At 37.6% G+C, this 26,141-nt stretch overlaps 1 long non-coding RNA gene across 2 annotated transcripts in view; it reads left to right on the forward strand.

The window, feature by feature from the left end:
• The window catches only part of LOC131829325 (uncharacterized), a 37,923-nt gene that overhangs the window by 1,875 nt on the left and 9,907 nt on the right, over positions 1 to 26,141 (forward strand). The window contains exons 2-3 of one of the 2 annotated variants that reach the window (XR_009352824.1): positions 11,506 to 11,638; positions 25,418 to 26,026. This is a non-coding gene — a long non-coding RNA (uncharacterized LOC131829325). The remainder of the gene's footprint in view (positions 1 to 11,505; positions 11,639 to 25,417; positions 26,027 to 26,141) is intronic. The other variant, XR_009352823.1, reaches the window with a different exon arrangement.

Below are 26,141 nucleotides of genomic sequence, written 5' to 3' on the forward strand. Positions count from 1 at the left end.
TATAATGTATGTATATTGGAAAAATTTGGAAAAATTCTTAAAAGTATCAGGAAGAATGTAAAAATTACTAGGGATCCCACCAATAAGACATAACACCTTTAATGGTATTAACATCTTGAAGAATTTCCTTCATGGTCTTTTAACCGCTTGTGTACTATGAAACTAGAATTGTGATTTTTAACCTGCTTCTCTTCTTCCCTTAACAACATGAATTTTTTCTCAAGTCAATGAAGTCTCTGACAAAACAGCTTTAATAATTGTCTAAGAACATCTACACTTTGGAGATACATAATTTACTTTTGGATATTGGGCAATTTTTCCTCAGGTATTTGATGTTATGAATAGTTCTGGAATGGCTGCCTTTGGTATATAATCTGTTCACACCTCTACTTTTAATTTTCTATGATGTTTGTAGAATTGAAATCATTGGGTAGCAATGTATGTGTATTTTTGGGTTTTGTTTAATAGTGCACAAATTCCCTCCAACAATTTTATATCAATTGTTTCCAGCTCTTTGAGTATTTATTTAACATCATTCTAGATTTAATAATACTTTAGATACTTACCATTTTGGCAAAGGGTAAAATTACCATTTTAGCAAAATGCTAATAAGATAGTATTTCTGAATGTATTTTTATAATTTGTGACATTGAATAATTTTTCTTTATATATGATTATATATATGTTTATATATGATATATGATTATATATTTCCTTCTCTTGTCAGTGTGTGTGAATTTTCCACTGACACTTTGGCTATTTTCCTATTAAAGCTCCACTTTTTTTTTAAGATTTTATTTATTTATTTGACAGACAGAGATCACAAGTAGGCAAAGAGGCAGGCAGAGAGAGAGGAAGCTCCCTGCCAAGCAGAGAGCCGGATGTGGGGCTTGATCCCAGGACCCCAGGATCATGACCTGAACCAAAGGCAGAGGCTTTAACCCACTGAGCCACCCAGGCACCCCAAGCTCCATCTTTTTCTATTACTTTGTAAGCAATCTTTTAAGTTTTCTGTACTACACATTGTTTACCATATCTGTCACAAATACTTTTCTGAGTTTGTAGTCTTTTAATTTTGTTTCAGGAGGGCTTTTTTGCAAAAGATTGTCATTTTTAGGTACTCAAATATAAAATTTCCTTTTGTGGTTTCTTCCTTTGTTTTATCCTTAGACACACCTGTGCATCTATAGATCCTACAAATACCTATAATTTCTTATTTAGTCATTATTTTCTTTTTGTATATTTTTATTCTTTAATGCATCCAAAATGTATGAGTCAGATTATATTTTTTCCTCTGAGCAAGACTTAACAACATGGCTAATGGTTAGTCTCTTTCCTTGTAAAAATAAGGATTGTCCTACACAATGCACATAAACTAAATGATAATTACAGATTTTCTCTTGTCATTGTCAATAAATAACTTTTTTCTCTAACAACGAAGTCATAGAAAGAGAAATTCAAAAGAAATTTTAAAAATAATACCATTTATGGGGCACCAAGGTGGCTCAGGACACCTAGGACATTTCAGGGTCCAACTTTTGATTTCGGGTCAGGTCATTATCTCTGACTCCCGAGATGGAGACCCACTTTGGGGCTCAGCCACTCAGCACGAAGTCGGCTTGAGATTCTCTCTCTCTCTCTTCTCCTTACCCCGCTTGCCTGTGCACTCTTTCTTTCTCTCTCTCTCAAATAAATAAATAAAATATTTTTAAGAAATAAAATAAATAATATCATTTATTATTGGACCAAAAAGAAGAAAACACTGAGGAATAAAGTTAACCAACAAAGTGAAAGACCTGTACTCTGAAAACTTAAAACACTGATGAGGGAAATTGAAAATGACACAAACAAATGGAAAGATATTCCATGTTCATGGATTAGAGGAATTAATATTGTCAAAATGTCCATATACACAAAATAATCTACAGATTCAATGCAATACCTATCAAAATACCATCAGCATTTTTCACAGAAATGGAGCAAATAGCATTAAAATTTATATGGAACCAGAGACCTCAAATAGCCAAAGCAATTCTGAGGAAGAAGAACAAAAGTGGAGGTATCACAATTCCATATCTCAAGATACACTATAAAGCTGTAGTAGTCAAAACAGTATGGTAACTGGCACAAAAACAAACATAAAGATCAATGGATCAGAACAGAGATCTTAGAAGTAAATCCACATTTATGTGGCCAATTAATCTATGATAAAGGAGGCAAGAATACACAATGGGGAAAAGTGTCTTTTCAATAAATGATGCTGGGAAAAGTGGACAGCTTCATGCAAAAGAATGAAACTGAACTACTCTCTAACACCATATACAAAAATAAACTCCCAACTGGATTAAAGACCTAAATGTGAGATCTGAAACCATAAGAGTCCTATAAGAGACCATAAGCAGTAGCTTCTCTGACATTAGCCATAGCAACATTTTTCTAGATACCTCTCCTAAGACAAGGAAACAAAAGCAAACATAAACTTTTACACAGCACAGTAAATTGAAAACTTTTGCATAGCAAGAAAACCAATAAGAAAGCAAAAGATAACCTACTGAATGGGAGAAGATATTTGCAAACAATACATCTGAGAAGGGATTAACACCCAAATACGTAAAGAACTTCTACAACTCACACCAAAACAAACAAACAACCGGCTTAAAAAATGGGTAGAAAACCTGAGTAGACATTTTTCCATAGAAGACATACAGATGGCCAACAGACAAATGAAAACATGCTCAACATCACTCATCAGGAGGGAAATGCAAATCAAAACCACAATGAGATATCACCTCACACCTGTTAGATTGGCTGAAATCAAGAAGACAAGAAACAAAAGCATTGATGAGGATGTAGAGAAAACACTTGTGCACTATTGATGGGAATGTAAATTGATACAACCACTGTGGAAAACAGCATAGAGGTTCCTCAAAAAGTTAAATGTAGAACTACTATCTAATCCAGTAATTCCACTACTGGGTATTCACCCAAAGAATATAAAAACACAAATTTGAAAATATAAATGCACCCTTATGTTTATTGCAGCATTATTTACAATAGCCAAGACATGGATATAACCTAAGTGTCCATCAGTAGACAAATAGATTTTTTAAAAAGTGTGGTATATATATATTTTTTTCCACATCCTTTTTTTAAATCTCTTTGTAATATTATGGAATATTACATAGCCATAAAAATGATGATATCATGCCATTTGAGACAACATGGATGGACCTAGGGAAGATTATGCTACATAAAATAAGTCAGACTGAGAAAGACAAACACCATATGATTCCACTCATAAATGGAATCTAAAAAAAAAAAAGAAGGGCACCTGGGTGGCTCAGTCAGTTAAGTGTCTGCCTTCAGCTCAGGTCATGATCCCAGGGTCCAGGGATCCAGCCTTGCATCAGGTTCCCTGATCAGAGGGGAGCCTGCTTCTCTCTTTCCCTCTGCCTGCGTTCTCCCTGCTTGTGCTTTCTCTGTGTCAAATAAATAAATAAAATCTTAAAAAATAAATAAAAATAAATTTTATAAAAAATGAATAAACAAACCAAGAGCAGAAGCAGAACTATAAATAACACAAAACAAACTGATGGTTGCCAGAAGGGAGGTGGTGGGAGGTTGGACAAATGGAAGAAGGGGAGAGGGGGATCCAGGCCTTTGATTATGGAATAAGTAAGTCACAGGAATAAAAAGCAGAACATAATGAATACAGTTGATGATATTTTATGAGCGATGTAATTGGACAGACGGTAGCTACAGTGGTGGTGAGCATAGCATAATGTGTAAACTTGTCAAATCACTAAATTATACACCTGAAACTAATGTAACATGGTAGGTCATCTGTACTCACAAATATTAATAATCATCATTTTCTAATAGCAGTTTTACTTATAGAAAAGATCTTGACCTTAGGTGATTTAAAGCAGCACACAGACTAACAGAGAAAGGAAATTTTCAAGAAAACACTGGTTCCCTTGCACCTTTCTGGAATGTAATATCAGATTATTCAAATGGTTTATGATTATCTGATCAATAACTTTACTTTCAAAACCCTAGTTTTAAAAAAAACACTTTAATATAAAATTCTTAATGAAATTTGGGGTGGGGGGTGAGGTTCAACCATGAAGCCTTAAATAACTTGAAGTCACTAGACAGTCATCAATTTTCCACTTTCATTTATGCAGTATGTACCTGAAAATTGAACCAAACTTTGCTAATCAACAAAAGTCATTGCTATACCCAAAAGATGCTAAACACATAGATTTTTAAAAATTTTGTTCTTTAACTTAAAGCAGCTGGTGGTATAACAACCCTCAATTTCAGAGATTGTCTAAGTACACAAAGGTTAGAAAAAAAATTCTAAATGAACTCAAGGAACAAATTTTCTAGAAATCCATTTTAAACAGTCAATGAAAAAATTAACAAATTCTGTATCTAATTAGCAAAGCGATAATAGTTTTGGCAAATGTATGTTCTGCACTATAACACTCAGGAGAAGAAGTCTTTTGGAAATCAATCTAACAATAGACATTAAGTATCCTTAATGTATTTGTGCCTTAATGCAGTAATTTTTACTTTCATGACTCTATTCAAGGAACTAATAAGGAAGGAGCACAAAGTTCTGTATAAGAATAGTCACTGTTGTCAAATACAATTAAAAATGAAATAGCCCACATGTATCCAATAGAGTAATGAATTATATGAATTATGCTACCTCACAAGGTAGAATTATATAGACACTGAAAATTATATTTCCCAAAGAATACTAAATGAGTCAAGGAAATGTTATCATATAATGTTAACATAAAAAAGCAAAAAGAAACTTTCATAAACAATGTATTCCCAAGTACAGTGTATAGTTAGGGCAGGAGACAGTGTCTAAGTGTGATTTTATAGAAGGAATATGACTAGCAATAAGTACGTTGGCAGTGATAATCTTTTTTAATATTTTTTTTCTAAGATTGTATTTATTTATTTGACAGAGAGAAGTCACAAGTAGATGGAGAGGCAGGCAGAGAGAGAGAGAGAGGGAAGCAGGCTCCCCAATGAGCAGAGAGCCTGATGTGGGACTCGAACCCAGGACCCTGAGATCATGACCTGAGCCAAAGGCAGCGGCCTAACCCACTGAGCCACCCAGGTGCCCCAGCAGTGATAATCTTTTAACATTGGCATACAGGTATTTTTCTTCTATTTTTACAGATTTGTTTTCAATTTTTTCATAATTAACATGTATTATTTTCATAATCAATCAGGCATTCTGATTCTCAGGATCATCTGCTTAGGAGGTTAGTTTTATTACCCTCAGTATTTTTCTTTATTTTTGTAATACTTAAAAATTAAAATTTTTACATCGAACATAATCTTTTACTAGTTTTTAAAACTCCATATTAAAGGGGCGCCTGGGTGGCTCAGTGGGTTAAAGCCTCTGCCTTCGGCTCAGGTCATGATCCCAGGGTCCTGGGATCGAGCCCCACATCAGGCTCTGCTCTGCAGGGAGCCTGCTTCCTCCTCTTTCTCTCTCTCTGCCTGCCTCTCTGCCTACTTGTGGTCTCTGTCTGTCAAATAAATAAATAAAATCTTAAAAAAAAAAAAACAAAAAACTCCATATTAAAAAGACTGAAAGGGGATGCCTAGGTGGCTCAGTCGGCTAAGCATCTGTCTTCTGCTCAGGTCAGATTCCAAAGTCCTGGGATCCAACCCCACATTGTGTCCCTTGCTCAGCTAGGAGCCTACTTCTCCCTCTGCTTGCCACTCCCCCTGTTTGTGTACTCTTTCTTTCTCTCTGTCTCTGACAAATAGATAAATAAGATCTTTAAAAATATAAAAATAAATAAAAATAAAAAGATTGAAAGGGTTAGACCAAATTATTCATAACAGAAAATACATATTGGCTCACATTTAAAAGAAGAAAGCTGAGGTGTATTAAAAAGGAGTGTGATCCTTAAGCTATTCTTCTACCATAGCCTATATTTTATATATCAATTTTTATCAATTTATATATCAATATTTTAAATAACTAGTAGGGGAAGAAGAAGGGAGATTAGGAAGGATAAATGGAAAGGATTCAAAACGGAACAAAAAAATTATTCAAAAAATGGGAAATAGATCATATGAGGAAAGGCTAAATTAGGGTGTTTGATTTATTGTCTCTAAGTCCATAAAGATTTTTACCACTGGTATCTATGTCCCTTGCTCTCCATTTCCTTCAAGGATCAAAACAAAACTATTTTTAGTAAAAGGAGGAAATTTTTTCACTTGCAGTTGAACCTTCTGTGAGAGGTTGTGGAGATATTTAAAAAAAAAAGAAAAAGATTGTGAAGTCAGGCAAACCTGCATTTAAAATCAAAACTCCACTGTTTGCTGGCTGCTCCCTACATGCCAGCCACACTGGCCTCCTTGCAGTTCCTTCAACCTCCTGATGTGCTTATACCTTAGGGCCTTTGTATTTGTTGTTCCCTCAGCCCAGAACGTTCCTTCTTCTTGAGGGCCTCACTCAAATGTCATCTTCCCAGTAAAGACCTCTCTGGCCACCATTTCTAACATCCGTGACATTGCCTATGCCCCTTCCCTGCTTTACTTGTCTCCCCAGCAGTATCATCTTGCATGTTGCCTATTTTACTTACTATTTCTCCTCACTAAAATGGAAGTTCCATGAAAATAGGTTTTGCTTTTGCTTTTATTTTTTTTTAAGATTTTATTTATTTATTTGAGAGAGGGAGAGAGAGAGCACGAGTGGGAGGAGGGGCACAGGGAGACACGGACTCCCCACCAAGCAGGGAGCTCCATGCGGGCTTGATCCCAGGACCCTGAGATCCCATGACCTGAGTCAGAGGCAGATGCCCAACCAACTCAGCCACTCAGGCGCCCCATGCTTTTGCTGCTAATTGTTGTGTTTCCAGATCTAGTACATAGGCACTCAATAAACACAGGTGGCATGAATGAATGCATTATGAGATGACCATAAGGGAGAGAAATTCATTTGTTACCGTTAATAAAAAATCTTTCAGATGCACAGCAATTAATTTAATAGTTTCTAAAAATTATCCAAAGATGAACTTGAGGGGAATCCCCAAATTCTCAGTTGAGAAACAAAGGAGGAGTCTCCAATAATGGTATCCACTTTGTCCGGTTTAAGGAGAAAGGAACTTATTACACGAATATTGTCTACTTTGCAAAATTTCCTGAGGGGTCAGGGAACAAAGCTTGGATCTACATAGCCAGGAGACTCACAGCTATGAGTGATACCTTACTATCCCATAACACGACTGTGGTGGGAACCCCCTGCAGCCTTCACATACCACTCAGTGCACGGGATGCTTAAAAACTCAACATCCAAGGGGCCCCTGGGTGGCTCAGTGGGTTAAGCCTCTGCCTTCGGGAAGAAAGGGTCCTGGGATCGAGCGTCACATCGGGCTCTCTGCTCAGCGGGGAGCCTGCTTCCCCCTCTCTCGCCTGCCTCTCTGCCTACTTGTAGTCTCTGTCTGTCAAATAAATAAACAAAATCTTTAAAACAAAAACAAAAACAAAAAAACCTCAACATCCAAACAAAACAAAACAAAAAAGAGAAACCTATACACCAAAACCTCTATGCCTACTAGAGCAGAAGACAAATGCCCGTGTTGCCATGTCAGCTGGAAGAATTAATCTACACTCACACAGCTGCTATCTCACATGGCTCACTCCCTCCTTCCGATCTCATGTGAGGATATTCCCTTGGAAAAATCTAGTTTTAATGTACAATCTGGTTACAAGGGAGTCTTGGGAATGTTTTAGCTAGCTGTCCCTCCTCTTTGTTTCAGGAAGGCAGGCTAAAAGTAGGACAGATTGGGTAAAAGTGAGTCAAAGTATATTTTCCACAGTAGTTCCCCCTCCTGCCATACAACCTACATAAACACTCTCATCCCTACATTAAAACTTCCATCTCTGAGGGATGTTCATTGCTCTTCTAACTCAGGGACAATCCCCACTTTGATATCTTTAAATCTATCAGATAAATTATAAAGTTAACTACCACCAATCCACCATATATTAAAAACCGGGGATTACTATTCAGTAATAAAAAGAAATGAACTATTTTTTTGAAGATTTTATTTATTTGATAGAGAGATAGTGAGAGAGGGAACACAAGCAGGAGGAATGGCAGAGAGAGAAGCAGGCTCCCCGCTGAGCAGAGGGCTTGGTCCCAGGACCCTGGGATCATGACCTGAGCCAAAGGCAGACGCCAAACGACTGAGCCACCCAGGCCCCCCAAAGAAACGAACTACTGAAATCATTATAACTTGGATAAATCTCATAGGCCTTATACTAAGGGAAAGAAGCCGGGCTCAAAAGCATACATAGCGTATGATTCCATTTATACGGCACTCTCAAAAAGACAAACCTATTGTGATAGAAATTAAATCAGTGGTTGTCAGGAATTACAGTGTTAGTAGGGAAATTGTGACTAAAAAGAATAACTCAAGGGAGATTTGGGGGGAGTGATGAAATCATTCTGTATCTTGATTGTGATGGTGGTCACACGAATCTGCGTATGCATTAAAACTCATAGAATTGCACACCAAAAAACCCCAATTTTACTGTATGTTAAAGGATTAATTTTTTAAATATTTTTATTGATTTGAGAAAGATGCAGAGAGAGCACAGTGGGGGGAGGGGCAAAAGGAGAGGGACAAGCAGACTTCCCGCTGACTGGGGAGCCTGAGATGGGGCTCGATCCCAGAACCCTGAGATCATGACCTGAGCTGAAGGCAGACACTCAACCCACTGAGCCACCCAGGTACCCCAAGAGTTATTTTTTTTTTTTTTAAATACAATAACCCAGTGACTGTTGAAGTTAATAACCACTAAAGTTAACAATATGTTAGGTTTTGTAGACATTAGATACTTAATAATTTGGGGGGAAAAAACTAGGGAAACAGGAAAAACAATATGGAAAACACTATATTATTATTCTATATATACAAAAACAATAATTTTCATTTCTGCAATTGCTTCGACATTACGTTTGGTGTTGATGACTTGCTTCACATTCCCTTTGTGCTCAGACAGCAGTTCTGCAGTCATGGTTGTTTGGCGCGGCAATCCAAAAGTACATTTCCGAACGTTCTGAACCTTGGTGACCCTAACTACATGGGATCTTCCATTAACTATTATCATTGGCTATTACAATTCCAGGAAGCATTCCAGAGGCATTCCTGAGCTCCATCGCTGAAAATCATAGTAAACTTTTTGGGTTTTTTTTTTTCCCCCTGGCTCTGTTGTCAGGAGGAACCCCAAAAAGGCCACAGGGGTGTCTTATCATGTCAATTCCTAGTTCAATTGTCTCCTCTGATGGAATACTTCTCCACTAAATACCAAGACCTCCAAATTAGCAGAATCTAAAGGAATGGACTTGGGAAGGAGAAGTTTTTGCTTTGTTCATTCAGTGTAAATACCCCCACTTCACTCATAATTTCTGGACCAGGGAAGTCTGGTTTTGGAAGACACAACATCATATATTAGTCACTAGTTCAGAGAACATGCTTTATCCTGATAGACCATGCTGACGTCAAAAGGAACTGTCTCCCAGTTGACACAGTAAATCACTTCCTTGGGTCGTTCTGCTGTGCTGTAAGCCAGGCCCTCTGGGTGAACGTTCTGTGGAAATACCAGCCACAAGCACTGGACTTAATTATTTTACTGTAAAATGAACTTCTTGATTAAAAGCAGTATAGTGTGAGAAAGCAATATTGTATTATGTAATCAGACATGATGTAAATAAGGCATTAAGTCAACAGAAGCAGCATACTAGACCAAGAGAATAAACCATCCAGATTGTTTATTTCAGTAAGGATAAGACACTGTTCATTTTATAATGTAGGGGACCCAATATAATCAGCAACAGTGAAGTTGGTCCCCCCGTTATATCACACAATTTCAAGAGCTCACTATTGTTCTGTACTGCTGGCAGATTGAGCATTCACCCATGGTAGGGACCCAGGTCAAATTTGGAGACAGGCTGTTGATTTTTTTATTAAGACATGAACAATTCTTATCACTGCTATGATGGACCTTTGTTTATGAGCTCACTGACATAGTAGGGTAACCAGCCAAAGGAGTTGACTGACATGAACAGAGTGAATCATCTGGTTCACCTGGTTATTGAGCATTTGGTAAAAATTTACATGAGACATTAATAGTCCTACCCATTAGGCTCTTTCCAAGAGACTGATTTACATAATTCTCAATCCTCTTTATCAGCAAACCTCCAATCTTGCTCCTCCCAACTCCTTCACTGTAGGCCAAATCTTTCACTATGACCCGTGAACTGGTGCAGATTCGAGATCACGTCACCTTCTTCCAGGCCATGTTTACCATGAGGTTGTATCTGTTGGAAAATTCCCTTTTCCATTGTCCTTCAGAGCCACATATGATTTATTTGTTAATCATATAGAATTCTTCAACACTAAGGCCAAGAGGCATAAGCTAAAAATCAAAGAAAAATTAAACCACTTGGAAGCAGACTATTTTGCCAAATGAGATAGTAAATGTCAATACAACTTTTTCCTACGAGACTCCCTGTTCAAAGAATTCTCTGCAATAACAAGCTTGCTTATGAATCGCATACCCAATATTTGCATGCCTGTTAACTAATATTGACATTACTTGGCACAAGACATTGCTGGCTCATAAAGCTGAGCCATCGGAAATCCTGTGACCTGACAATTCTTTAACCATTTTGTCAACTTCCCTCTTTTAAAAAGAAATGCACATATGATTGGCATGTATAGATTCTGCAAATCCATTCACCCAAATACTGCAGATAAGAGCAGTGAAGGAAATAAATGTTAGACCTGAAAGGTCAGGGATATGCAATTCTTACTTCAGGTGAGATGCTTCAGTCAAATAGTTTTTTGAAAGAGAAGACTGGGTGACTGGACACAGATTTTTTAAAAGATGTTAAATGTTAAGCACTGTAAAGAAGTCAACAGCTGCAGAACCACAGAACCTGAAGCGAGGATTGGCCTTTAAAGATCACTGAGCCAAATCCCATCTCAAATCCCTGAATCCCCCAATCCCTGAAATTCTCCATCAAATGACTTTTCAGACCTAAAAAAAAAAAAAAAACTTCTGTCAAGAACCATCACTCCTTTCCCAGGCAGGCATCCTACCTTGGCAGAGCTCTCCCAGGAAGAAAGTCGTCAGGGGAACAAAAAAAACCGTGTCTCACTGTCATAATCCTAACTCCAGGACCCACACAGAGCGAGCTTTGCTCCTCTTCCCATGAGGACCCTTCCGACAGCTTTCTCCCATCACAATCTTTTCTTCAGAATAAACATCCCCAGTCGTGGCCATCATTTTGCACATTATTTGATTTTTTTTTTATTCAATTTTCCAAGGTTCCTCTTAAAAAGTATACATTTAAAATGAAGTAATAGCATAGATTTCATCCATAATAGAGTAGAAGTAGAACTTCCCATATTCTAAATAGGCTATAGTTCTATTTTTGTAATTTCATTCCAGGCAGACTCTCTGCAAGTCATATTAATGTTTCCTGTAACTGCTACCGCTCATTAAGGGTCACTACGTGTCAAGCACCTCAAAGAAGGCCTCACATACGTCATCTCACTTTCCTCTCTCGACAACCACTTCTGAGGTAGGTACTATTTCTATCCCCATTTTCAAAAGAAGAAAATGAGGCTTAGAAAATAAGGCTTATAAAGAATAAGTATCTTACCCAAGTTTAGATACCCTAAAAGTGACAGAATTCATTGGGGGTTTTTTAAAAGATTTATTATTTATTTGAGAGAGAGAGAGACAGTGCGTTCAAGTGGGGGGAGGGGCAGAGGGAGAGAGAGTCTCAAGCAGGCACCCTGCTGAGAAGGGAGCCCTCCTCAGGGCTTGGTCCCACGACCCTGAGATCATGACCTGAGCTAAAATCAAGAGTAGAAGCCCAACCCACTGAGCCACCCAGGTGCCCCATAAGTGGCAGAATTTGGTTTCTATCCCAGGATTTCTGGAAAAGTAGTATCTAACACCTATTGAGAACTGACTATGTGCCAGCACTGTTCCAGCCTTACCTCAAACTGTTAAACCTAGTATTATTATTCCCATTTTACACATAGGGGAACTGAGGCTGAGAGAGGTTTAACAAAGTGATTAGAAATTAAAAACTAGCTTATCTGAACAGGATTCAAGATTTAGGATTTTATGTTAATCTCATAAAATTTATCTTACTGGATTCCATCCATCCCTCTACTCTGTCAAAATTTTTTAGAGATACTAACTTGATCTGAAGTATTCTTATACTTGCTACTTTTTTACAACCACGGTCTTATGAGAAAGGTTTCCATGTATTCAAGTTACCACCAAATTACACTACACAGAATAAGGCCCAGAAAGGGTTCTCTCCAGATGCCATCAATCCATTCATCAGACCATATCCACCCAGTCACTCCACCTCTGATACACTAGCTAATCTAGGCCATACTTCCTCATTTTTGTCCACAGGAATACAATGAGTTTGTTAAGTGTTCTACTGAAATATAAATTTGTTACCCTATCTCAGACATAGCAACCCTTTTCAAGAAAGAATTTTGTATTTGTGTGAATTAATTTAGAAATAGTAAATCCATCTTGGATCTTAGTCATTACCATATCTGCTTTTAAGAATTTATTATGTTTTCAGAAACAAAACACTAAATTAAATATATATTATGTTGCTTTCATGCCCATAGTACTATATTTTTATTCACATAATTGAAGACAGCCCTTTCCCCATCATCAAAATGCAATTTGAGTTCCAGTGTCTTCCCACTTAGTCTTCTGGGTTGATTTGTAGTCTTCGGAGTTGATTTTGGTCAGGCAGTGTGACAATATGTTGCTTTTTATAAATCCAAGCTTATGATCTTGGCTCTTGGGCATCTTTTAGATTGACAGTATTATTTTAGGGTTTTGTTTGCATTTCTTATTTGGTTAAGCTGATAGTTTCACTTTTTCCTTAATTGAATTACCTATCACTGTAAGTGAATTACCTTCTCTTGAGAGTCATCCAGAAGCTTTTGATAGATAGATACTTGCTTGGCACCTGAGTAATAATCCTTTAGGACCGCAAATCAGTCACTCAATCTTTCCTGGCTTTGAAAGGCCAGTAGATTTGGCAGTTTTCTGTTACCTTTGATTTCACTCTTCACTGTTTAATAGTCCTTCTTTGTATAAAATAATGTTTTCTTTCAGTTCTATGTTATAGTGTTGTGTCTTTTAAACTTTTAAAGCACCATTACAGAAACTTAATTCACGCTTTGAATCCTACCACATAAGACCGTGTCATCACTCACAAAGATAAGGGGCACTAAGACGAGTAGGAAATGGGGCACGTTCTTTTTTGACATTGCTTTTTAGGGAACACCCAGATTTCCAATATGTCAAAATGTGAAAAACAGCTACTTCTCAAGAAAAACAATAGTTATGCTAATTATTGAGGAGTTCAGGTTATAAATTGTGCCCATATTTCAAAGCAGTACAAAACGGAATTTTCAAGCATTTTTCTGTCCTCCGTTCCTTATCTCAACCTATAACAGAAGATAAAGTTGTTTGGTTGGAAGTGATTAAGGTCACATATCTAATATTATGAAATGCTTTGTATTACATACTATATATTTTTTAACTGAATACCAAACTTGCCCCCATATTTTTGTAAATCTGGTAGCCTGTCCCAATTAGCTTTATCTTAAATATATCTGTATGGTTCTTACCCCTCTGAGAGATACAAAAGGTCACTTTCCTTTTCTAAAATACGGAATTATTCAACAGAGCTTAATAACTGCACTGCTAATGTAATTCTTACTATACCTCTGAGAGAAAATGCTGCTTGAGATAGATTTGGAGCAACTTTCATTTGTAATGTTAATGCATTTTGCCTGAGAAAGTCTCAGCTGTGTCACTTCCCCACAGGCTGGTCAGAACCTAATGAGGTTTTGGTAGTGGAGTGGAGAAAGACACATTCTCATTTTTCTTTCTTTTTTTTTTTTTTTTTCCTTAAGATTTATCTATCTATCTATCTATTTATTTATGACAGAAAGAGATATCAAGACAGGGAACACAAGCACGAGGGAGCTAGAGAGGGAGAAGCAGGCTCCTGCTGAGCAGGGAGCCAGATATAGGGCTCTATCCCAGGATACTGGGATCAAGACTGGAGCGGAAGACAGACTCTTAACGACTAAGCCACCCACGTGCCCCTTACACATTCTCAGTTTTCATCTCAGTTCAGAAATAAAAATTACATTAGCCATTTGTAGTATGTCTATTAATATTCCTTTGATAATTTTATGATCCTTAGCATTTTTAAGCAGACCTTGAATTTTGATACCACAAATCCTAATTGGCATTTAAAGATTCTTTTTCTTATTAGCAAAATGAATTGACCTAAGAAATCTATAGGGATGCTCCATTAAACTAATATCATGACCAAAAAAATAAGATAAAATGATCAAAATAGTTTGAGTAAGAACCAGCCCAGTAAAATGAGGGAAATATTAGTTCCTAAATATTGTGTCCTTAGAGTTATAACTCGGGCTTGAATCTTAACTCATGGAAGGAAATATCAAGACGTTGGTTCAAACCTATTCAGAAAACAAATATTTTTTTTCTAAGCAATGAAAGTAATTATGTTAATAACATCCCACTATCCTCAGGAACCAGAATAAAATATCCACATATTGCTGTCTGGCACTCCCATACTTCAGCCCAGCCTCTTTTACCCCTGTTTATTTATTTTATATATTTGCTTTATTTTTTATTTATTTTCTCACTATTATTTTCAATTAGCCAGCATATCATACATCATTAGTTTACCTATTTATAATTGCAAGAGATTAGCTGAGTAAGTCTTGATTCCACTATCAGTCTCCCATAAATGACACATTTTAAAACTATATAAAACTGAGAGGTTCATCTATTAATAACTCAGTCCCCCTACTAATTTAAGTTCAAATTGCTTGGCCTAGAATTCATGGCCCTTCACACTCTGGCCTCAGCCTGACTTTCCCTTCTTATCATTAACCATTTCCTTAAAGTCATTATGATCCAGTCAAGCATATAGTTATCCAAAATCATTCCATGCTTTTTTAACTCTGCACCTTTTTTCAGGCTCTTTGGTCCTTCTACCTGGAATGAACGGCCATTCATCTCTCTCTGTCTATCCTATAGATTAAGATAAAGTATCACTTTCTGCAGTGATTTGTTTCAGTTTCCCAGTTGGGTATGAGTATTTAGTTTATATCACCTTTATGGAATTTATCATTATATCTATAAAGGATATAAACAATCTCTAAAGTCCAGGGACCATTCCGTATACTTACTGATCTCCTCTGCAGTGTAACACAGCACCTCACAGAATGCCCAGTGAATATGTATAAGAGTGAATAATTGAATAAGTGTTTAGTCTCTGATCTTATATTTATACTATGTATTATTCATACAGATACCCCCAATCTTTTCATACCAATGCAACTTTATTATAGGGATAAGTTATTTTCAAAGACTCTAAGAAATCCATTTTCCAGTAATATGACACACTTGACACATGACCAACCCTCCCACTAAAAATAATTAAAATAATTTTTAAATTTTTAAGTACATCCCTATATTAGCAAGAGAATAAGGACGCTCAGAAACCAAAACCTAAATGAATATAGGAATCCAGAGAGGCAACCTGAGCTTTGAATCTAGCTTTCACTTTGAGGACATTTGCCTATGAAGGTGAACTTGAGCTTCTGTATTTATAGGTAACAGGAGACAAATCCTAAGAGGCACCTGACCAAGATGAGAAATCTAACAGGAGATGTCTTAATAAATCAGGTACCCCAGAGGCCTACACCCACAAGGTATATGTGAACTAAAAATAAATCCAGGAGACAATCAGGAAAATGGCTTATTATAAAATGTGGTATTAGGTAGAAGGAAACATTATTAAATCCTCCCTTGGAATTCATATCCACAAGCTGGCCTTCACCTGAGCTCATACTACCTGGGAATATCAAAACATAAAATGAAATAAAAAATAAAAAACAAAAAATCCTCAAGCAAGAAAATCTAAAGCGTATCTATGTTGGTAGGGTTCCCCAATGTTTGGCAAAGCAAATGCAAATAGTCACTGGAGGTATAAATTGCCAATACAGGCCTCAAAAAGTTTGAGCAGATAGGGATGCCTGGGTGGTTCAGTTGGTTGAGCATCTGTCTTTGGCTCAGGTCATGGGGTACCTGGGTGGCTCAGTGGGTCAAAGCATCTGTCTTTGGCTCAGGTCATGATCCCAGGGTCCTGGCATTCACCCTGGCATCAGGTTCCCTGCTTTCCCTTCCCCCACCCCATGATCTCTCTCTCTCTCTCTCAAATAAATAAATAAAACATTAAAAAAAGACTAAACTGGTTTTAAAAGAGACAATGAGAGAGAGAGGAAGGAGGGAGGATGGAATTAAATAGGACACTTGGAAATTAAAAATATAAAAGTTGGAATTAAAAGTTCAGTGTTGTTTTCTTTCCCCTTTTCCTTTCTCTTATTCCAGTCCAACAATTCAGCCTTGGCTTTTTTTTTTTATTTTTTAATTAGCAAACTTTTTCACCTGATCTACCAAAAAAAACTACCACTAAACATCATACTTAATAATAAAAAACATTCCATTTGAGATCAAAACAATGACTAGAATGTCCACTTTTTCTCAACTTTGTGTTGGAGTCTCTAGCTAGTATCTAAAGGGAATAAAAGAAATAAACACTAAAGATGGGAAGAAATTAAAATATTATCATTTTAAGTGGTATGACTATTATGAAAATCCAACAGAATCTATAAATAATTTCTAGAATAAGAAAAGAGTTTATTAAATGTGCAGAGTAAATCTCTATTGCATTTTATGGGACACGTGGCTGGCACAGTCAGTCAAGCGTCCAACTCTTGGTGTCAGCTCAGGTCATGATCTCTGGGCTTTGAAATTGAGCCCCACATTGGACTCTGCACTTAGTGCAGAGTCTGGTCCAGACTCTCTCTGCTCCTCCCTGCAGTGTGTTTGCTCTAGAATAAATAAATCTTTTTTAAAAAATCAATTGCATTTTATATGCCAATAATACAGAGTTAAAAAATAGATTTTTAAAAACTAAAATAAAAATACATTAAATACTCAGAAGGAAGTTTAATAAAAATATGTAAAACCATTATAGACAAAAATATAAATCTTTACTTAAATATATTAAAGACCTAAATAAATCAACGAGTATACCACGCTCATGAACTAAAAGACTTATATCACAAAGTTCATAGCTCACAGTAATTGTAGTAATTCATAGTAATTGTTATGTAAATTTGAAACAGTTGCAACAACAATCCCATCAGCTGTGTGTGTATGCATTAACAGGTTTAGTCCAAAATTTAATATTTTTTTAAAAGGTTTTATTTATTTATTTATTTAACAGAGAGAGAAATCACAGTAGGCAGAGAGGAAGACAGAGGGGGAGGGGGAAGCAGGCTCCCCGGGGAGTAGAGAGCCCAACACTGGGCTCAATCCCAGGACCCTGAGATCATGACCTGAGCAAGGCAGAGGCCTAACTCACCGAGACACCCAGGCATCCCTAGTTTAAAATTTATATTGAAGTTCAAGGATCAAAAAATTGTCAAGTTGCTATTCTACTGAAAGAGAAGAAAAACAGCTTGGAAAACTTAACCTATTACATATATTTTTTATGAACTTACAGAAATTAAAATTAGGTGGTGTTGACACAGACTGACAATCAGAGAAATGAAATCTAGTAAAAAGCTCAGAAATAAAGTCCTACATTTATCACATGATATATGGTCAAGGTGGTACTAAAAATCAATGAGAGGCAAATGGACTTTTCAAGGTGGTACCGGAACAATTGAGTATCCACAAGAGGTATAATTGATGGTGTATCCTTACCTGATAGCGTTACACAACATTAAATTTCAGATGGATTAAATATCTATATGTGATGGTTAAAACTGTAATTAGAATACAATATAGCAAAGTAGTTTCATGACCTCCCTGTCCAGAAAAATTTCTTAAAATGGGCAAACATAAGGAATATAATTGATAGACTTAACTATATAAAAATTAAGAACATCTGTTCCTCAAATACACCATAAAAAGATTTAAAATAATAACAGTTCCCCCACACACACACACATCCTGGGAGAAGGATTCGTATCCAGAATATATAAAGAATTCCTATGAAACAATAAGAATGTGGAAACCAACAAAGTTTATTAAAAACATCCCTCCAACGTATAAATACTTTGTAAATCAATACATGTCACCACATCAATTTTAAAGAATTTAACATTGAAATAATCATTTTTCCTAAACCCAGAGTTACCCAATATCAAAACCTGTAGTCACATGCAGAAAAATGAAATTGGACCATTTCCTTACACCACACATGAAAATAGACTCAAAATGGATGAAGGACCTCAATGTGAGAAAGGAATCCATCAAAATCCTTGAGGAGAATACAGGAAGCAACCTCTTCAACCTCAGCCACAGCAACGTTTTCCTAGGAACATCGCCAAAGGCAAGGGAAGCAAAGGAAAAATGAACTATTGGAATTTCATCAAGATCAAAAGCTTTTGCACAGCAAAGGAAACAGTGAACAAAACCAAAAGACAACTAACAGAATGGGAGAAGATATTTGCAAAGGACATATCAGATAAAGGGCTAGTGTCCAAAATCTATAAAGAACTTAGCAAACTCAACATTCAAAGAACAAATAATCCAATCAAGAAATGGGCAGAAGACATGAACAGACGTTTCTGCAAAGAAGACATCCAGATGGCCAACAGACACTTGAAAAAATGCTCCACATCACTCGGCATCAGGGAAATACAAATCAAAACCACAATGAGATATCACCTCCCACCAGTCAGAATGGCTAAAATTAACAAGTCAGGAAATGACAGATGCTGGCGAGGATGCGGAGGAAGGGGAACCCTCCTACACTGTTGGTGGGAATGTAAGCTGGTGCAACAACTCTGGAAAACAGCATGGAGGTTCCTCAAAATGTTGAAAATAGAACTACCCTATGACCCAGCAATTGCACTACTGGGTATTTACCCTAAAGATACAAACATAGTGATCTGAAGGGGCACGTGCACCCGAATGTTTATAGCAGCAATGTCTACAATAGCCAAACTACGGAAAGAACCTAGATGTCCATCAACAGATGAATGGATAAAGAAGAAGTGGTATATATACACAATGGAATACTATGCAGCCATCAAAAGAAATGAAATCTTGCCATTTGCAATGACGTGGATGGAACTAGAGGGTATCATGCTTAGTGAAATAAATCAATTGGAGAAAGACAACTATCATATGATCTCCCTGATATGAGGAAGTGGAGATGCAACATGGGGAGTTAGGGGGGTAGAAGAAGAATAAATGAAACAAGATGGGATTGGGAGGGAGACAAACCATAAGTGACTCTTAATCTCACAAAACAAACTGAGGGTTTCTGGGGGGAGGGGGTCAAGAGAAGGGGGTGGGGTTATGGACATTGGGGAGGTATGTGCTATGGTGAGTGCTGTGAAGTGTGTAAACCTGGGGATTCACAGACCTGTACCCCTGGGGATAAAAATACATTCTATATTTATAAAATCAATAAATTTTTTAAAAAACCTGTAGTCACACTTACCACTTACCTTGTTTTGCTTTCCATATTCATTTATTTGACAAATACATTCAGTTTTTCCTCTTCAAGTTTTCTCACATTTTTGTCCTTTCCATTACTCTATCACTGTCACAATTCAGAACTTCATTTATTTAAATTTGTGATAAGTTTCTAACTGGTGTCCTTTCATCAAAGTTATCTTTTACACCCTTCCTGTTTCCTGCCCACCAGATCTAGATTAATTCAACTTAAAAACCACACTTTAGTTTGTTTGTTTGTTTGTTTGTTTTTTTAAAGATTTTATTTATTTACTTATTTGACAGACAGAGAGCACAACTAGGCAGAGAGGCAGGCAGAGAGAGGGGGTGGGGGAAGCATTCTCTCTGATGAGCAGAGAGCCCGATGTGGGGCTCAATCCCAGGACCCCAAGATCATGACCTGAGCCAAAGGCAGAGGCTTAACCACTGAGCCACCCAGGTGCCCCCACAGTTCAGTTTTCAACAAAAACATATTTAATCACAACCACATAATAAGAGGCTAAAAATATTCTAAAAACAGGGAGCTGCTTTTCAATTATACAAGTCATAAAACCTGATATATGAAAGAACACCCCAATTTTATAGATACTAATTTCTGAACCATATGGAAAAAAAATAAATTATATTTCTAAAGCACACATATATATTAAGAAAATCATGTGTTAAAAATGAAACATTTTTGAAGATGTAAGAGAGTATCCTTACAACCTTAGAGTAGAAAAGTTTTCTTAACTACAACACAGTAAGTACAAACTACACAGGAAAAGATGATAAATTTGACTAGATTAACATTTAATACTTGTGTTTACTGAAAAATCCATTTAGAAAATGAAAAGATAAATCATACCCTGAAAGAAAAGATTTGTGTCACAAAGTACTGTCAATGGATTACGATCTCAAAAATATGTTAAAAAAATTGTCCAAGTCAATGATAAAAAGACGAATAACCCAGTGGAAAATGGGCAAGGGTCCTGGATAGTAATAGAAATGGAAACATGAAGGACCAAAAAGCATAAGAGACCATGTTTAATCTCATCATTACTCAAGGATATACAAGTTTAAACTACACTGACCGACCAGACTGGCAAGAGTCAAGTGACAAGAGTAAGTGTAAGATGCGGTTGTGGGGCAAATAAAACTGTTCCACAGCTGGGCACCTGGGTGGCTCAGTGGGTTAAGCCTCTGCCTTCGACTCTGGTCATGATCTCAGGGTCCTGGGATAGAGCCCCCGCATCAGGCTCCCTGCTCAGCGGGGAGCCTGCTTCCTCCTCTCTCTCTCTGCCTGCCTCTCTGCCTACTTGGGATCTCTGACTGTCAAATAAATAAATAAAATCTTAAAAAAAAAAACAAAACAAAACTGTTCCATGGCTATAGCATCACTATAGACTTGTCCAATCACAACGTTGTTTATCTGAAATTAATGTAACACTGTGTGTTAACCCTACCTCAATCAATCGATCAAATCTGTTACATGGCTGTAGGGAGTGTAAATTGACACAACACTCACTCTGGAAAAACACTATGACATTATCCAATAAAGCTGATGCCCTTACTCTATGACTCAGCAATTATACTCCTAAGAACATATATCCCCTACAGAAACACTCGCATATGTGCACCTTGATACCTGTAAAAAAGCGTTCACACCAGAACTTACTGTTATGGCAAAAACCTGGAAACAGCCTAAATGTCTGTCAACAATTCAAAGGATGAACAAATAGTGGCATATGTGTAGAATGGAATTTTCATATATAGTGGTAAAAAATTAAAGAACTACATATTACACAAAACAACATGGATGAATCCCAAGAATGTAATATCAAACACAAAAGCTGGCTATGGAAAATGTAAATAATATGATTCCATTTATATGAGGCACAAAAGCATGTCCTACCTACATGGATATTTTTCTATTACCAATGTTGTCAGTTCTTCACAATCTGGGTGCAAGCAATCTATTTAGTTAGAAATTTGAAAACAGTTTAACTACATTATTACTTTCCTGGGAGTCAGCCAAGAACTTCCATCAAAGCTTTTCCAGAAATTGATGAGATATAAATTAGAAAGGAAGAGAAAGAGAATGAGAGCCTGAACGGTAGAGTGAGAGGTACACATATTTTCATGATGCCAAATCAATACATTTCAACATTTCACCTTTCTTTCATTTTTTTTTTTAGAGTTCAAGTAAGCAATCTTTTATTTTACTTTACATCGCTTTATAAACTGTTCAAAATATCAACCATCTCTGGCAGATAACCAGTTAAATTTATGTCGCCATTTTAATGTAAACCCTTTACCATGTCCAAAGACTTGGTTTCTAGCTCCAATTCCACAGTTAGTCATGTGTCCTTCATTAAGTTATACCGCTTCACTGGGCTTCATTCTTCTTTTCTGTTAAAATAGGGATAATCATGTCTGCCTCAAAGCATCCTCATGAGAATTAAATAGGAAACATTTTTTTTAAGTGTCATCGTGGTTCCCAACATATAACAGGCATTCGACAAATAGTAATTCCCCACTACCATCACTGGGCTACTTGACTATCTGAATCATTTAAAAAATAAGAATGGGGGTTGGGGGAGGGGACAGAATTAAACTTCAGAAAGCAAGCAGCTACTTAAATGCTTGGTCATCAAGTCTGTTGAAAATATACTCGTGTCTGTTGCAACAAAAAAGGAGGTCATAGTAATTTCTAACTTGTGTTTTCTCTTCTTTAACCATAAAGATCATCACATATTCCATAATCACAGTAGTTCACTGCTCCCCTTATTTTATAGAACAGTTCTTGCCAATTTGATGGCAATCATCATGTCCTGTCACTTCTGTTTGTTTATATAGTTTTCTCGTGACCCAGATCCCTAGCCCCGATCTCATCCTCCTTTAGGTTGTCACTGACTGCCTAACACACAGTATCTTTCTTTATGCTTAGGCAAAGAATTAGCCTATTAACTGGCATACCCAATTCCCTACCCTGCTTTCACCCACCCCTTTCTGTGGCTTCAGCTGTTGAACATGGAGGACAGTCTGCAATCACTACCAGGGATCTAGGCACCTAATATTTGAACCCAGAAAACATGCTATCTGATACACATACTATAATTTATACCTCACTTCTGGGGTTAAATATACCCCTAATTTCTAAAAAACAAACAAACGAAACAGAAAAACTAACCTGCATTGGAGCATTGGACTCGACCTATTACTAAATGATTTACATAAGGGCTCCTGGGTGCTGCCTAACTTTGGTTCAGGTCATGATCCCAGCGTCCTGGAATCGAGTCCCACATCAGGGCAGTCCCCCATCAGGGTCCAAGCTCAGCAGGGAGTCTTTTTCTCCCTCTACCTCCCCACCCCTGCTGTGCACGTTCTCTCTCTCTCAAGTAAATAAAATCTTTAAAAGAAAAAAAAAAAAAGATTTACTTAAAAAGAATGAGTCAAAAATGACTTCTTGCCTGAACACTTTTCTAGATCCATGCAAGGGAAATTTGACTTCCTGTTTTCATGGTGCTTAATACAATGATATGCACCAAGCTGATCACCAATAAATACTGTTGACTGACAGATTCTTATTAAAGAAAATGACAGCGACAATGGGAAGATCATATTTCCCCACATTTTGCATGTAACTGTGTAACTTGTTTTGGCCAAAGAAATATGGGTGGTGATATACCTCACTTTCTGGTCTCTTAAAACATCCCCTGGGGTCCTCCACACTCTGCTAGCCAGCTGCCCAAATGAAGGGTACCCACTGAAGGTGTCTGGGGGTCTTACTGAAAAGTAGAACCCCTGGGTCCCTGACTCAACATGGGGTGTGGGGGTGGAGAATCCGCAGGGGAGCCTCTGAAATACTCTGTTCTGTGATTGAGTAAGAAGAGAAACTTTTTTTTTCTTTAAAGATTTTATTTATTTATTTGACAGAGAGAGAGATTACAAGCAGGTAGGAAGGCAGGCAGAGAGAGAGAGAGGGAAACAGGCTCCCTGCTGAGCAGAGAGCCCAATGCAGGACTCGATCCCAGGACCCTGAGATCATGACCCGAGCCGAAGGCAGCGGCTTAACCCACTGAGCCACCCAGGCGCCCAGAAACGTTTTTTTATTAAGCTATGAAACTTGGGAATTATTTGTTATAGTGGCTAATGTTAATTACCCTTGACTAATATTAGGAATTACTTTACTACCTGACAGTTTATATGTCAGAATAAAAGACAAAACACAGCCATGAAATACTCCTAGAAATAATTTGCCAATTCAGGTAAATGCAGTCTTTAGATCATTATGGTCCTAGACAAGACAATATCTGTGTGTTACAAACATCATACAGTTGTGATCTTCCTAAGTTTTAAATAGAAAATGTATAAAAATTTAAAAAATAGATAATTTGGGCAATATTTGGGTGATAGCAAGCCAATATATTTTATCCTTAATAATCCCTAGTTTCTAGCATTCTGAAGCTCTTGTAACAATAGTCAAGCCTAGGAAACACTGATTATCATTTCTTCCACAATGCAGAAATAATACATCCTCTAACCTTTAAGGTTGAGCTATAAAAAATGCTTATGGGTTAGGGATGTGTGTGTTAGGAGACAATTCTCCACGAATCTTCACACTTCTTCACATCACATCACAGTAGAGGCACTGACCATCTTCTAATTCTGGACTATCTTTCTAAGATACTTTATAAAGAACAGTCTTGAAAGATAGAATGTGTTCCTCTGGAGCACAGAGTAGTTTTGTTTGCTGCCTAGTAAAATGAAAATAATGTTTCCCTCTGATTCAAAGTTTGGGAAGATTAGGGGTTTCCTAAGCTTGGAGTTCCTCATCTGTGACATAAATCCACTGTGTACATAGCACTCAGGTAGGGCCATCAACACTTCTCCCATGGGACCTGGAGCATGTGGAGAAGTGGGCACTAGCAAAAAGTTCATACTACCTCACATGCGTTGAGTAATAAAGCCCTCAGTCTCTGACTCGGATGTCTTATGTCTTCAGCCAGACATCATGAAGTTGTGGCAAGCTCACTTGCTGGGTTGAGAGTAGGGCAAACTCTCAGATCCTTCACCATTCCTGAGAACATGATACAGGAGAAGTCCACCGGAGAGAGGAGGAGGACAAAAGAAAGCCTACACTTACTGTCCAGGGAGAGTACAGAAAATGAAATGACAAGGAAATAAAGAAAAAACACCAAATGACTATGCCCCTTCTTTTGCCTCTCAGGGCAGACTGCCTAGACAGAGTGGGGGAATGGAGACACAGTAGAAATATCCAGATTGATGAGGGCCAATCCCAAGTGTGTTATTTGGGAGTCAGGAGTAGCTAATGGCATGTTTCCCCAGGATAGTGGATGTTATGGTGTGGTCCCCAGTTCCTCCCTTCTCCAATACTAATGCACTCATTTCCCTAGGTGGTGACGATATTGATGTCTGACAGTTCACAACTAAATATTTCTCAGGAAACTGCTTTCAGCTGAAGAGAGTCCCACTATGCAAGGGAATGACCCCGGAGGGTGGGGCAGGTCAGCAGGAAGCAAGTCTCACCCAAAGACTGGTCAATGCAGGTCTAATACTGATCCAGTACTGGTCAATAGAGGGTTCCTAGACCCTTGCCTTCATTCAGGACACCTTGATGGTTTATTTCAGCTCCAAAGCCTCTCTACAGGATTAGGAGACTTTGTGGCATTCTACCACACTTCTATCCTGCTCTGATCATTCCTCTATTACTTCCACCCAGCTGTAGGCTCTGGGAGCCCTCCCCAACAAACTTCTGCATGTAAATCTCCACCTCAGAGTGTGTCTCCTGGAAATCTTACCTGCAATACTTGAAAGATTGTATGCCCCTAGTTGGGGGGCCACATACAACCTCATCCAGAATGATGCAGAAGAAATAATGCTGCCAAGTGAGCCTGAAGCAACATGCAGGTCTCCTGCAGCCCCCACACATGAGGGATGCAGGAGACCTAGTGGTTTCCACACGCTCTAATAAAGGGACCAAAATCTGAGAGCTGGAGGATCAGCAAAAGCGTGGGAATGCAAAGCCAAAATACGTGGCTTTCTCCTCTGGAAACATATTTGGGACCAGGATATATACCAGCATGTGTCCAAGTGACCACACAAGCATTTCAGCAGATGTCCACGAAGAAAGCCAGAATGGCCACTCCACAGTGAAGACTAGCTAAAATCTACAGGCCCATGTAGCCTCCTACAATCATGTGGTCACATAAGTCTCATCCCCAAATGCAACCAAATACCATTCTAGAAGTATAGAGAAGGAGGGAAAATCAATTTTACACCTAAGAATCTGAATCATGCAGAGAAGAATATTCAAACCAGAAGACATTAGGTAATGGCAAATTTGAAGTTTATGTCTCACCACTTCCTCCCCAAATTCTGCCACCAGAAGGTATAAGAAATTTGAAGGCTACATTCCCCTGGCACATTTGTACTAGTAAATTTGC

This window comes from Mustela lutreola, chromosome 4 (assembly GCF_030435805.1).
Source record: "Mustela lutreola isolate mMusLut2 chromosome 4, mMusLut2.pri, whole genome shotgun sequence".
In the NCBI taxonomy this organism is placed as follows: Eukaryota; Metazoa; Chordata; class Mammalia; order Carnivora; family Mustelidae; genus Mustela; species Mustela lutreola.